The sequence below is a fragment of the Nematolebias whitei genome, chromosome 20 (assembly GCF_014905685.2).
Source record: "Nematolebias whitei isolate Nwh7 chromosome 20, NemWhi1, whole genome shotgun sequence".
In the NCBI taxonomy this organism is placed as follows: domain Eukaryota; kingdom Metazoa; phylum Chordata; class Actinopteri; order Cyprinodontiformes; family Rivulidae; genus Nematolebias; species Nematolebias whitei.
The window spans coordinates 22,011,460-22,022,999 of NC_056517.1; the positions used below are offsets into that span (position 1 = coordinate 22,011,460).

Genomic DNA, 11,540 nt, shown 5'->3' on the forward strand with positions numbered 1-11,540 from the left:
TTTCTTAAAAGGACTTAGAAATTCTTGACACTATTGTTCAGCTGGTTTATTTTATTTCACAATGTCTTGCTTTCACTGCAAAGAAGTTCATTTAATGTATAAATTATTTAGCGAAGCGTTCGAACGGTTGAAAAATACAGCATGAAAATGGGTTTTATGAAGTGAAGGTAATATTTACAGTGAAAAGCTCTGAGATCTAAGTTTGGATTTGTAACAAGAGTTTTCATGTGATCATTTTAGCAGCAAATGAATTAACAAATTAATGCAAAAATGGGTTTTAAAATAGAAATCCAATTCCAGCTCCAACCATCACAGATGTGACTTATTCGGCCCATCAATAAACGTGTTAGGTTAATGTCAGTATTTCATTTTCAAGCTTCTGTCTGTTAATTCTGGTGACATTTTGTTATTGTCATACATTCTTATGGATTTCTATATTTTCTGCACGTCAAGAAAGTATTTATTTAGCTCCTATCCTTTCTTATGATCAGTTTTTGGCCATAAAAATGCAATTTAGTGCTTTTTTTTCTGCTAATTTTTTCAAATATAATAATAAAATAAAAGCATTAACTCAAACTTGACATGTTAACTATATGACACAAACAGTTTTATTGACTAATAGAAACACAAATCTGCAATGACAATGACTCCTGTAGCCTTACAACAATTAGAATATGCTTTTTCTGACACATGAAAACAAAATACAAAGTTACAGTAGACATGCCGTTTGATAAAAATATCTTTACAAAAAATTTTACATTTCTTTACAACAGCTGTCACTTACACGTCTCTACAAGTCTGACGATTTTGGTGTAAACCAAATTGTCAGCACAGGATTACTCACTAAAAAGTCGTCGTCTTACCTCTTTTGAAATAAACTTGAAAAGGGTTTTTCACAGTAAATGTGCGTTCAGCCAGAAATCTCCCAATGTCACCCAGATAAACTATACCAGTTTTTATTACATGACATGACTGGTTTTATTGTTAATGAGTGTTTGTTGCAAAATATATGACAAATCACCAAATTGATAAAAAGAATAAAAATCATGAACCCAAGCTCCATTTATTTTTAACATGGTTTCAGATACAAAAATAGTGTTTAATATTTCACATGATCTTTTACCAGACACACATTTTGAGCTGATTGACGTTCTTCTTCTTTTAAGTTAAATTTTTTGTTCCGGTCACACTTGACATGATTGATGGGCGGTTTTAAAAAACTGTGTGAAGTGAACTTTTCTTCATATTTCTTTTAAATAATGTAGATTCACTAAAACTTCACCTAACCCTAGAGGGCAAATGTCATCAGCAGATGTGTTTGTAGCACATAAGGCTAATAGGGGTATTGCATTGTTTCAAAGTCCCATTAACCAAATACAAAAAAGGTGTACCAAGAGATTAATGAAAAAAATTGCAGAGTAATTTAAACACTGATGTTCCAGCAAAAAAAAAAAGTTTTAAGATGAACTGATCACAATCCTTTAAGCGGATTCCAATTTACAATTTTTGCAATGTTCTGTCATGCATATTACATTTTATGTCCAAGAACTGTAATCTGTAATGTAAATAATGTATAGTTGGTTTGGAAATGTGAACATTTATATTTAGATGTTTACAAAAAAAAAATAATGTATTAAAAAAATAACTAAAGGTAGCCATTTACAGAATATTATTTGTCACTAGAAATCCATCAATAATAACTCTCCAAGTGTTTGGACAGAAATATCTTCAAATAAAACCCATCTAAAAGTAATCAAGGTATTCTTGCATAAACCAGATTGTAGCTATCCAACAATGCTCAGTCAGGTCATCTGGACAGTTTCTTTTTTTTGTTGAAAGATGTTTCGCCTTCCATCCGAAGGGCTTCATCAGTCTGAGAAGTCACAAACAAACTGTTTTCTACGGTGGCCCTAAGGTGTAAATGAACAACATTTGGAAAAACGGAGTAACATTTGAAAAAATGGAATCACATTTGAAAAACACGGAATCATATTTGGAAAAAAACGGAATTACATTAAGCCAAACCCAAAGTGGTGTTTTATTTATTTATTAATATCATAAAAAGAACAACAGAACAATGTGTGTACTGTACATTTTTCTCTTGTTCTGTTTTATGTTGTTAATAAAGTACAAAAATAAACCACTACACACAAAAAAAAGCCACCACTTCCAGTTTGGCTTAATGTAATTCCGTTTTTTTTCAAATGTGATTCTGTTTTTTTAAATGTAATTCCATTTTTTTAAATGTGATAGTTTTTTCAAATGCGATTCTGTTTTCTCAAATATGATTAAATTTTTTCAAATGCAATTCCGTTTTTTTAATGTAATTCCGTTTTTTTCAAATGTGATTCCGTTTTTTTCAAATGTGGCCACTTCCGCTTTACCACTTCCACTTTGGCTTAATGTAATTCTGCTTTTTCAAATGTTGTTTTGTTTTTGTTGTGTTTTTCATATGTAATTCGTTTTTTTCAAATACTGTTCATTTACACCTTAGGGCTTAGGGTTTTCCCCACTAAGCAGTACACTCCTACAGTGGACCAACCAGTTTGCTGGTGATAACATGTTTTTTTGGGGGCTGTCCTCTCCCCCCGTCGACTCCTCCCAAGCTGCCACAGCCAAAGTGGTTCAAGACATCAAGGTTCATACTCAAGAAACGTCTCTCAACAACAACAACAAAAAAAATCTGTCCAGATGACCTGACTGAACATTGTTGGATGTTTTACCTAGATTATTGAGCATGAACCTTAATGACAGATTGTAGCTAATTAATATTTTTATTATTTTTTTTGTTTTAAAACATAAAAGTGCATCAGATCACAGAACAATATTTTTCCCTAACAGGACATCCGTTTAAAATAAACTGTGCCAGTGTAATCTTAGAGAAAATAAAACAACCTTTAAAAAATACTATGAAGATAGCACAAACATAAAATGTCTACCTTGTCCACACAAATTAATCAGGCTCGATCAGGTTGTAGGTTAGTATATGATGGGGCTTTGTATTGTTTTCAAAAATTTGTGTTTTGGCTGTCCGCATGAAAACTCCAGGGTGGTGTTTCATGGTTTTATTTTTTATCTGGAACCAAGCAAATGCTCTTTAACTCCTTCCAGAATAAAATAATAATAATTTTAGTGCTTCTAGTGCTTCTAAAATGACATTTCCATATGGATGCAAAGGTGAAACGATAAAAAAAAAAAAAAGTTTTGTGGACAGGTCTTCTTTGCTGAATAAAAAAAACATACCAGTGATGCCAACAGTATCACGTTTTAGCTATGGTGCATTCACAAAGAAAAAATAACTGCTGGATTGGTCAGTCACCAATGAAGATAAAGATCATCATCATCTCACCAATTAACTTGACAGGTGCATCTTTAATTCAGACTTGTTGAGCGTTAAACACTTTAAATCAACTTTTTTGTTTTCTTGATTGCAGTGTGAAGCAAAAAGCTTTGAAGTATTAAGTAAATTGTATGGTAAGCTTGGTTGAAACAAACCCAAAATCAAACATTGTTCGACAATATACACACACACATCTAGAACTAATAGATTAATGACAGAACCCTGTTGACTTTGTAAAAGAGGGGTGTGTGCAGAAACTATGAGCACTGTGGAATCATAGAGCTGCTCACGATGTTCAATCATTTGCAGTTAAAATAGTAACCTAGCAACACATTTTCCACACACTTTAAAAATATCCAAATGAATTGTAAAAGTTTTTAAAAGTGGAGCTTTCAGGTTCTTCTTCAGCCAACGGATCAACAAGCTGGGAGACCTGGTTCATAACACTTTCCAGCATTAGCTCCTCATCCTTTGAAATTCCTTTACTGCGGTTACATCAGACGTGGAAAAAAAAAAAAACACAAGTGGGACACACAATTTAAATAACTGACAGGAGAACACGCTGACATGAAGTTGTTAGTGACATGATTTAATTTGCAGCCATTTATTTGTAATCAAATTAACTACACCTCCACATGGCAACAATTTCACTGAAGTCCAACCAGAAAGAAACATCTTTACAACAGAATGAAAAAAAAAAAAAAACACATCAAATGAGAGGGGGGAATCAACACTCCGCTTGTGATGAATTTATGCTCGAATGCAAAATAAATCCAGATTAGATTATTTCTGATGTGTCCAAAATGTGAGCCTTGCAACTTTCCAGCATTTTGAAAGTCTCCTTTCCTACATGAGATGGCATCAGATCAAAAAGGAGGTGCTGAAGGAGAAAGGTGCTGGCTCCTAACAGCAGCAGTCCATGATGGGATGTGCAGGCTGAGCAGGGAGGAGCCGTCGGGGCGCAGCTCCCCGGGAGGAGTTCCTGCGCCAGAGTTGGCTCTCCACCACAGGAAGCCCTCGCTTCGCTTCACAAACTTGGCGGGAGTTGGAATACATGATGGAAGAGCCCCACAGGGCATGCGTGTGATAAATGGATGAAGCTGGACGAAGTTACGCTCACAGCTATTCGCTTATGCATGAATCGACGGCAGCGATGTTCAATTTATTTTCTGAAGACCACACTGCGGTCACAAACTGTTCCTACCCTAATTCATTTCACATTTGAGCAAAAGCAACAACAACAAGAAAAAAAAAAGTAAAATTACAGCGCAAGCACATTTTATAAAAGCATCAACAATTCATCAATATCGTGTTTCTGACCGTCATTCATAAATCCGTTCCGTTTCATCGTTTTTCATGTTTCAGGAGCTGTATAGACGGTTGGCTTCTTGCTTTGTTAAATAAGCTGCTCTCGAAGGAAACTCAGGGCAACACATCAAAAACAAATTTTGTGTAAATAGCACGACACATTTGGTTTGTGCTGCAGAGTCGAGCAATCGGAACATGACTCTGCATCTCTTGAACACAACGCACTGTCCTGAATGGTAGGGTCTTGATCCCCTGCAGATCCCCTTCTGCCTCCTGAAGGTGATGATGAATTCTAATACCTACAGCCAGGAGAGTTTGATTCCTCACCCTGCAGGAATAAACAAGAAAGCACATTACATGACCGCTCCTCTGTCACAAACATGCTTGAAACTGCTGTAAATCTGATTAAGCAGATTTTTAAAGCTTGGACTTGGAAGCGTTGAACTATTTTGTGTAGGATTTGCTTCTCTAATCCTTCTGGACACGACATATTGACGCTCTAACTGGGATATTCTCTTCTACTGTATGTAGGTCTGCACACAAAACATCCATCCATTCTCAACATCAAGCGTTGAAAATTTAATGTGGGAACGTTTTGGGAAGTAAAAAAAAAGTGTTAGGAGGTTAATAAAATGGATAACCAAACACCTGAAATAGCGCAGAAATCTAACTTCTATATTACTGACCTTTATGTTTAATAATCTAAGTGAGCTTTAATAAGATACTATTATAATTGTGTGAATGCTTTGAAAGCATTTACTATTTTGAGATGCATTTCTCTACTGTAAGGATTTTGACACATAACTCTTTCTGCAATGTTTGTGAAAATATTGAGCTTTTTTAAACGTTTTTCATATCTAATAAAAGAGCTTGTTTCACATCCTTCAAACCCTTTGAGCTGTTTAAACCTTTTATTGTTAATTCTTTTTCAGCTTCTTTGTGCTAATTTCAACTTCCTTTATTTCCTTTCAGCTTCTTTCTGATCATTTTAGCTTTTTTCAGCTATTTTGGTGCTCCTATAGCTTCTTTAACACTGAAAAATCTTGTTTCCTTCTTTTCATTTACTTTTTATGTGTTTTTCTGCAAATTTTTTTATCTTTATCTTTTATGCTTCTGTCTAACAATTTCAATGTTTTATGCTCCTTTCAGCCTCTTTCTACTAATTTCAGTTGTTTTTAGTCTTTTCAGTTTATATTTTTGTCTGAGGGAGTGGTGGCGCAGAGATTAGAGAAGGTAGGTCTGTGATTAGATCGATGATTCAACTCTCAGTAGCGACATCAAAATGCGGGTGGGATTGGTGAAGCTCCCACACCTGTCTCCACCCTCATTTACCCCACTCTGGGCCCCTGAGCAAGGCCCTTAACCTCCACATCTGCTCCTCAAGGTGCCCTAGATAGCAGCCCTCCGCTCCACACAGAGGGCTGTGGTTGTGTCAGGAAGGACACATCTATATTTCTGATTTACTTCATTTTGTATTTTGCTTTGTGTGTTATCTGTTGTTCTGTCTGTACATCACTTTGGTTGGCATTGTCGCTGTTTTCAAGTGCTCTATAAATAAAATGGTATGGGTATGGTATGGACATCCAGCGTAAAAATAATTGCCATGTCTTTGTGCGACTTAGTTTGCTGTGGTGAGCCCTGACGAAGGGAGCAGTCAAAAGAAGAACTTTTATTTTATTTTTTTCGTTAATTTAAGCTTTTCTTTGTAATTAATCTATTCACCTTATCTCTGGTCATTTAGCTTACATTTCTAATTTCTGACACAATTCTGCTATATCCAGCTATTTTCCTACACATTCCTACAGCTTTACACTTTTATTTTTTCATTTTCAGCAAATGTCCGATGTTCAAATTCAACTCCCATTAACAGTTTAGTAATGACACCTTTTAAACCTGGTTTCAGCTTCTTCAGCAGCTTTCAGCCAAAACAATTCAGCAATAGGCAGGTCACCTCAACTGGCTCCTCTTGATGTGGAGGAGCAGCGGTTCTACTCTAAGTCTCTCCTGATAACTGAACTTCTCACCCTATCGCTAAGGGAGAGTCCAGCTACCCTGCAGGGGAAACTCATTTCAACCGCATGTATCCATGATCTCATTCTTTTGGTCACTACCCAGAGCTCGTGACCATAGGTGAGGGTAGGAACGTAGACCGAACAGTAAACAGAGAGCTTTGCCTTACAGCTCAGCTCCCTCTTCACCACAAAGGACCGGTACAGTGTCCGCAATACTGCAGATGCTGCACCAATCTGTTTGTCAATCTCACGCCCCATTCTTCCATCAATCGTGAACAAAACCCCGAGATACATGAACTCCTCCGCTTGAGGCAGAACCTCACCCTCGACCTGAAGAGAGCACTCCACCCTTTTCTGATCCTCAACCAAAAAAGGATGGATTTAATTTCTTTTTAATTAAAAGTTTTAAACTAAGATCACAGTTATTTTATTCTAGAGCAAAACCTGGGGATCACTCTCAGTTATGACCACACAAAACTTTACCCCAGTATCTGTTAAACTGACTAAGTTGGAGTCAGTTTAGTGTTTTCCAAAGTCAATGAGCTGTGGTGGCCATCTTGAATTAATTCTAGAAGTTAATCAGATTAGATGTACATCCAGAGATTACTTTAAGAGAGTTTTAATAAGATCTGTCCAGTTGTTCATGGGATTTTTTGCTAACAAAAAAAAAGAACTTGTGCACGGAAAAAAAAGCTGAAAACTTTAGAAACATATTTGGTTTAAACATTGTAATATACTGGTTGATCAAGTCTTAAGTGATTGTTGAGTAATGAAAATGTTTAATGTACAGTAATCTCATAAACATTCATATTAAAAACCTCTTTCTGTAAAAGTACAACCAAAACTGGCCTTTTCTATTTATGCCATAGAAAAAGGAGATTTTAATTATCGGTATATGATTACTGAGACATAAGGAAAAAAATAGAAATAAAATAATTCAAAGCTTCCACAACAAGATTAATTTGAACAATAACATGATTAGGGAGGATTTGCAAATCCACCGCAGAACAGAGCCCCATATGCACAGGAAAACATGGCTTTAGTGGCAATCTGTTTTCTATTTTATCTCCGGGGAGAAATTCAGAAATCTGTCATGGATAGAAAAGAAAAATGGAAAGAATTCTCAAGGCAAACCTGCGGCATGATGCCAGAAACATGGGAGGACTGCTTGCCTTCCAGCATGACAGTGATCCCAAGTAAAGAGCCAAGCTGACAATGTGGTGGCTCAGAATAAAATAAGGGGTGAACGTCCTTGCATGGCTGAGTCAGGCTTAAACCCTTTAGAGAACATGTGCAATTCAAGATTGAATCCTAAGTGTCTGAACTTCACCATTTTTTCTAAGGAAGAGAGGGCAAATGATGCTCTGTGCTGAGATGGTAGATAGTGGAATCTGAACAAACTCAAGGCTTTAATTATTGGGAAAAATAACAAAACCTGTCCGAATATCTACACTCAAATAACAATATTTGTACTTTGTTGTTACGAGGACAGGGCATCAAAATTAGTTACTACATTAAAGGTATTTCAATTGATTAACCAACCCATTAACTGGCACATCTAAGCATTTTAAGCTAATTCAAAAACAGGCATATCTAAGGGCACCACAGTGTTGACACATTTGAGACCACACCCTTTTGTCAATTAGCTTAATTGTCCAGACAGGGGTACAGTAGTCCCTCGTTTATCACGGGGTTTAGGGACCACGTCCCCTCGATAAGTGAAATACCATGAAGTAGGGATAGTAGTACAAATAGTAGTAGTAGTAGTAAGTAGTCATTTATTTTAGCATTTTTATATATTTTAAGGCATTATAAACCCTGCCCACACTCTTGCAATATTTTAAACAATGTTTCTAAACTCTAAAGGCTCTAAAAGAGCACAGCCTGTCATGATCTCTGCTCTCTGCGAGTCCACTTCTCTACTTCAATCACACTCCTCACCTGTTACTCCCAATCTCCCCCTGTCTGTGTAAATAAACAATTTAACTTTAAATACTGTAATATTTTAAATAAACATGATAGTTTATTTAAAATATTACATTATTTAAGTTTAAATTGTAGATAAGAGAAGCGCAGCAGGACAGCAAAGGGTTAACCCTTCACACAGCAGATGCAGCATGGAGGAGAAATGTGGGCGTGGCACAGAGCGGAGATCATGACACACTGCAGGATGGAGCTTCTCCCTGCACCTAATGATTTAGCACCTGCTAAATCATTTAAAATACATATTTTTTAATAAACAATCCATGCCTATCGTGCGGCTCGTCCATCTATCAGCCAATTGTGTGTCATGTCCAATCTTACTTTGAAAAACCACAAAAGTGCGAGTCTGCAAAAGTCGAACCGCGAAGTAGTTAGGGACTACTGCACTTTTGCTGTACAGTAGTCCATCGCTTATCGCGGGGGATCCATACCCTGAAGCCCTGCGATAAGTGAAAAACCGTGAAGTAGTAAGTAATAGTTTATTTTAGAATTCATATATGTATTTATTAAGGCATTTTAAACCCCTACACTCTTGCAATAATCTAAAAAATGTTTGTAAGCTCTAAACACCAAAAGAGCACCGAATGTCATGATTTAAGCTTTCTGCCTCCGGCTGCACTCTGCCATGTGCCAGTGCTCTTGGCCATGCCCATTTCTCTGCTGCAAAGTGGAGATATGACATGTTGCAGGAGAAATCTTCTCCTGCAGCATGGGCTGCACACAGTTGCAGCAGGTGCTAAATTATTTTAAATAATTTATTTTAAATAAAAATTCCATGACGATCATGTGGCTCATTCATCAATCAGCCAATTGTGTGTCATGTCCAATCTTATTTTGAAAAGCCGCGATGGAGCGAGTCCGCAAAAAACGAACTGCAAAGTAGCGAGGGACTACTGTACAACAGTAGCCAATACCAACAGCAAGAACATTGAGTTTATCAGAAAAAATGGTAAGATCCTAACTTTGATCTTTACAAGCTTAATTTATTAAATTTGTTAGATAAAAAATTAGGTCTGTCACGATAACAAATTTTGCTGTGTTATTAATGGTCTCAGAAATTATTGCGATAAACGATAATATTGTTTGAAATTTGACAATAATTAGTAATGTCAAATTTAAGAAGAAATGTTTGTTAATATGTTTTGTGTGTAGTACCTTTTATGACCAGCAGATGGCAGTTTGACCATTTGAACTGAAGGATGGATAGTGAGGGAGCGAGCAGCGTGTCTCTTTAAGAAAATGGGAGGGAGGCCCCTTAACGTGAAACGGGCTGGCTTTCTTCAGTTCTTAAAAAGGCAGATGCTCAGTATGGTTTGAGCTCTTTAGCATAGCATTTTTTCCACGCAAAGCTTTTAATAAAAAAAATCAGTAAACAAGTTCTCAGCTTCTTTTTGCAGAGAAAAACAACTTTTTACTCAAAGGTACGGGTTTCAACCGTGAATTTTGGTGATTTTGGATGATTAAAATGGATTTTAAAGAGAACAAAGAAAGGGAGCGGTCAGTGAAGAGCACCAGAGCTGAGCCTTTTGTCATCCTGTGTCTTCAGAAAGAGGGAGACATAAAGAAACGATAAAGCCGATAAATGAAAATGAGGTTGATAATTTTCATTTATCATGCGATTAATTGATTTATTGTTTATTGCGACAGACCTAAAAAATTTTTTTACATTTAGGGAGGAGATATGGATAACTTTCAGCTTGGATCAATGCTCATATTGTGGCCTCACTAAATTGAATACTGTGTTTCATGAATAGCGATGGATGAAACAACTCCAATACCATTCATTGCCAAAAAATAAAACCAAAATGTTAATTTTATAAACCTCAAAAACATAAACAAATCTGCTTCGTACATCAGCCATTTCTGATTCATGAAGCTGATGTTCTGATCTCAACTCCAGCATTAAAATAAAACAAATTGGTCCATTTGTGTATCACATTCCCAGGATTTTATTGCCTGTGCTCAACGTATTGTAGTAATAGTAACAATTTAATTTATTTCACAAAGTTAGCTTATTTGAAATCTTTGAGTGACTAAATATGACTAAACACTAGGGATGGGGCCAATCCGATCCAGTATTGGTATTGGCCTCCGATACAAACATAATTTACTTATCAGATTTTTCTGATCCAACCTGCAGAGATTTCCAATCCATGATGCATGTTGGCTTCAAATTATGGAATGGATTTCCTGAATGGTGGCGTGTCTCATGAGCCCAGAGTAATAAGACTCGCCTCACATTCAGGAAATCCAGTTCATAGTTTGCAGCCAGCTACAACGTGAGGACTGAGTTAGCAGCACTGTGGCTAACAGCTAACCAGCTTTTCATCTAAACATGTCCGCTGTGTGGAAGTATTTTACACTAGAAACACCGCAAACAAGACAGCAACGTGCAATGTCTGCAGAGCCATAGCACCACATTAAACTGTGGTAAAGTTAGTTTTACGTTGGACATTCGAGCTCCAGGGCTTCAGCGGTCTGCTCCTCTCACTGAACCCGTAGCAGGCATCCCGACCCCGGCCAGCTGCGTCCAATGTGCCCCGTTCAGTCTGCTGGTCTCCGAGGAGGAGCAGACTTAACGCGGCTGACCGAAATCAGACTGCTTGCTTCGGATTGAACAAGAAGAGGACATCGCTGAAGCCACGGAGCTCTGTTTACCGAGAAGTTGCTAAACTTCATTGTAATGACCAACCACTATCAGTTGTAGAAAACGAAGGATTTCTGAGCTTGATTCTTGCAGCCAAGATATAGTTTACACTCCAGGAGATATTTGTCAGTACAACAATAAACAATCATAAAAAAACACATGATTTGAAAATTACAAGAAAATTATATATTATTTAAATATATATACAGTATATTAAATATAATATATAATTAAATAATATACATATATA

The 11,540-nt window shown here is 36.6% G+C and overlaps 1 protein-coding gene across 1 annotated transcript in view; it reads right to left on the reverse strand.

Annotated features, from left to right (window-relative positions):
- Positions 1–4,577: 4,577 nt before the first annotated feature.
- LOC119426602 (RNA-binding Raly-like protein) overlaps positions 4,578–11,540 on the reverse strand; it is a gene marked incomplete in the record, with an annotated part of 59,977 nt that continues 53,014 nt past the window's right edge. The window contains 1 exon segment of the mRNA XM_037694170.1: positions 4,578–4,976.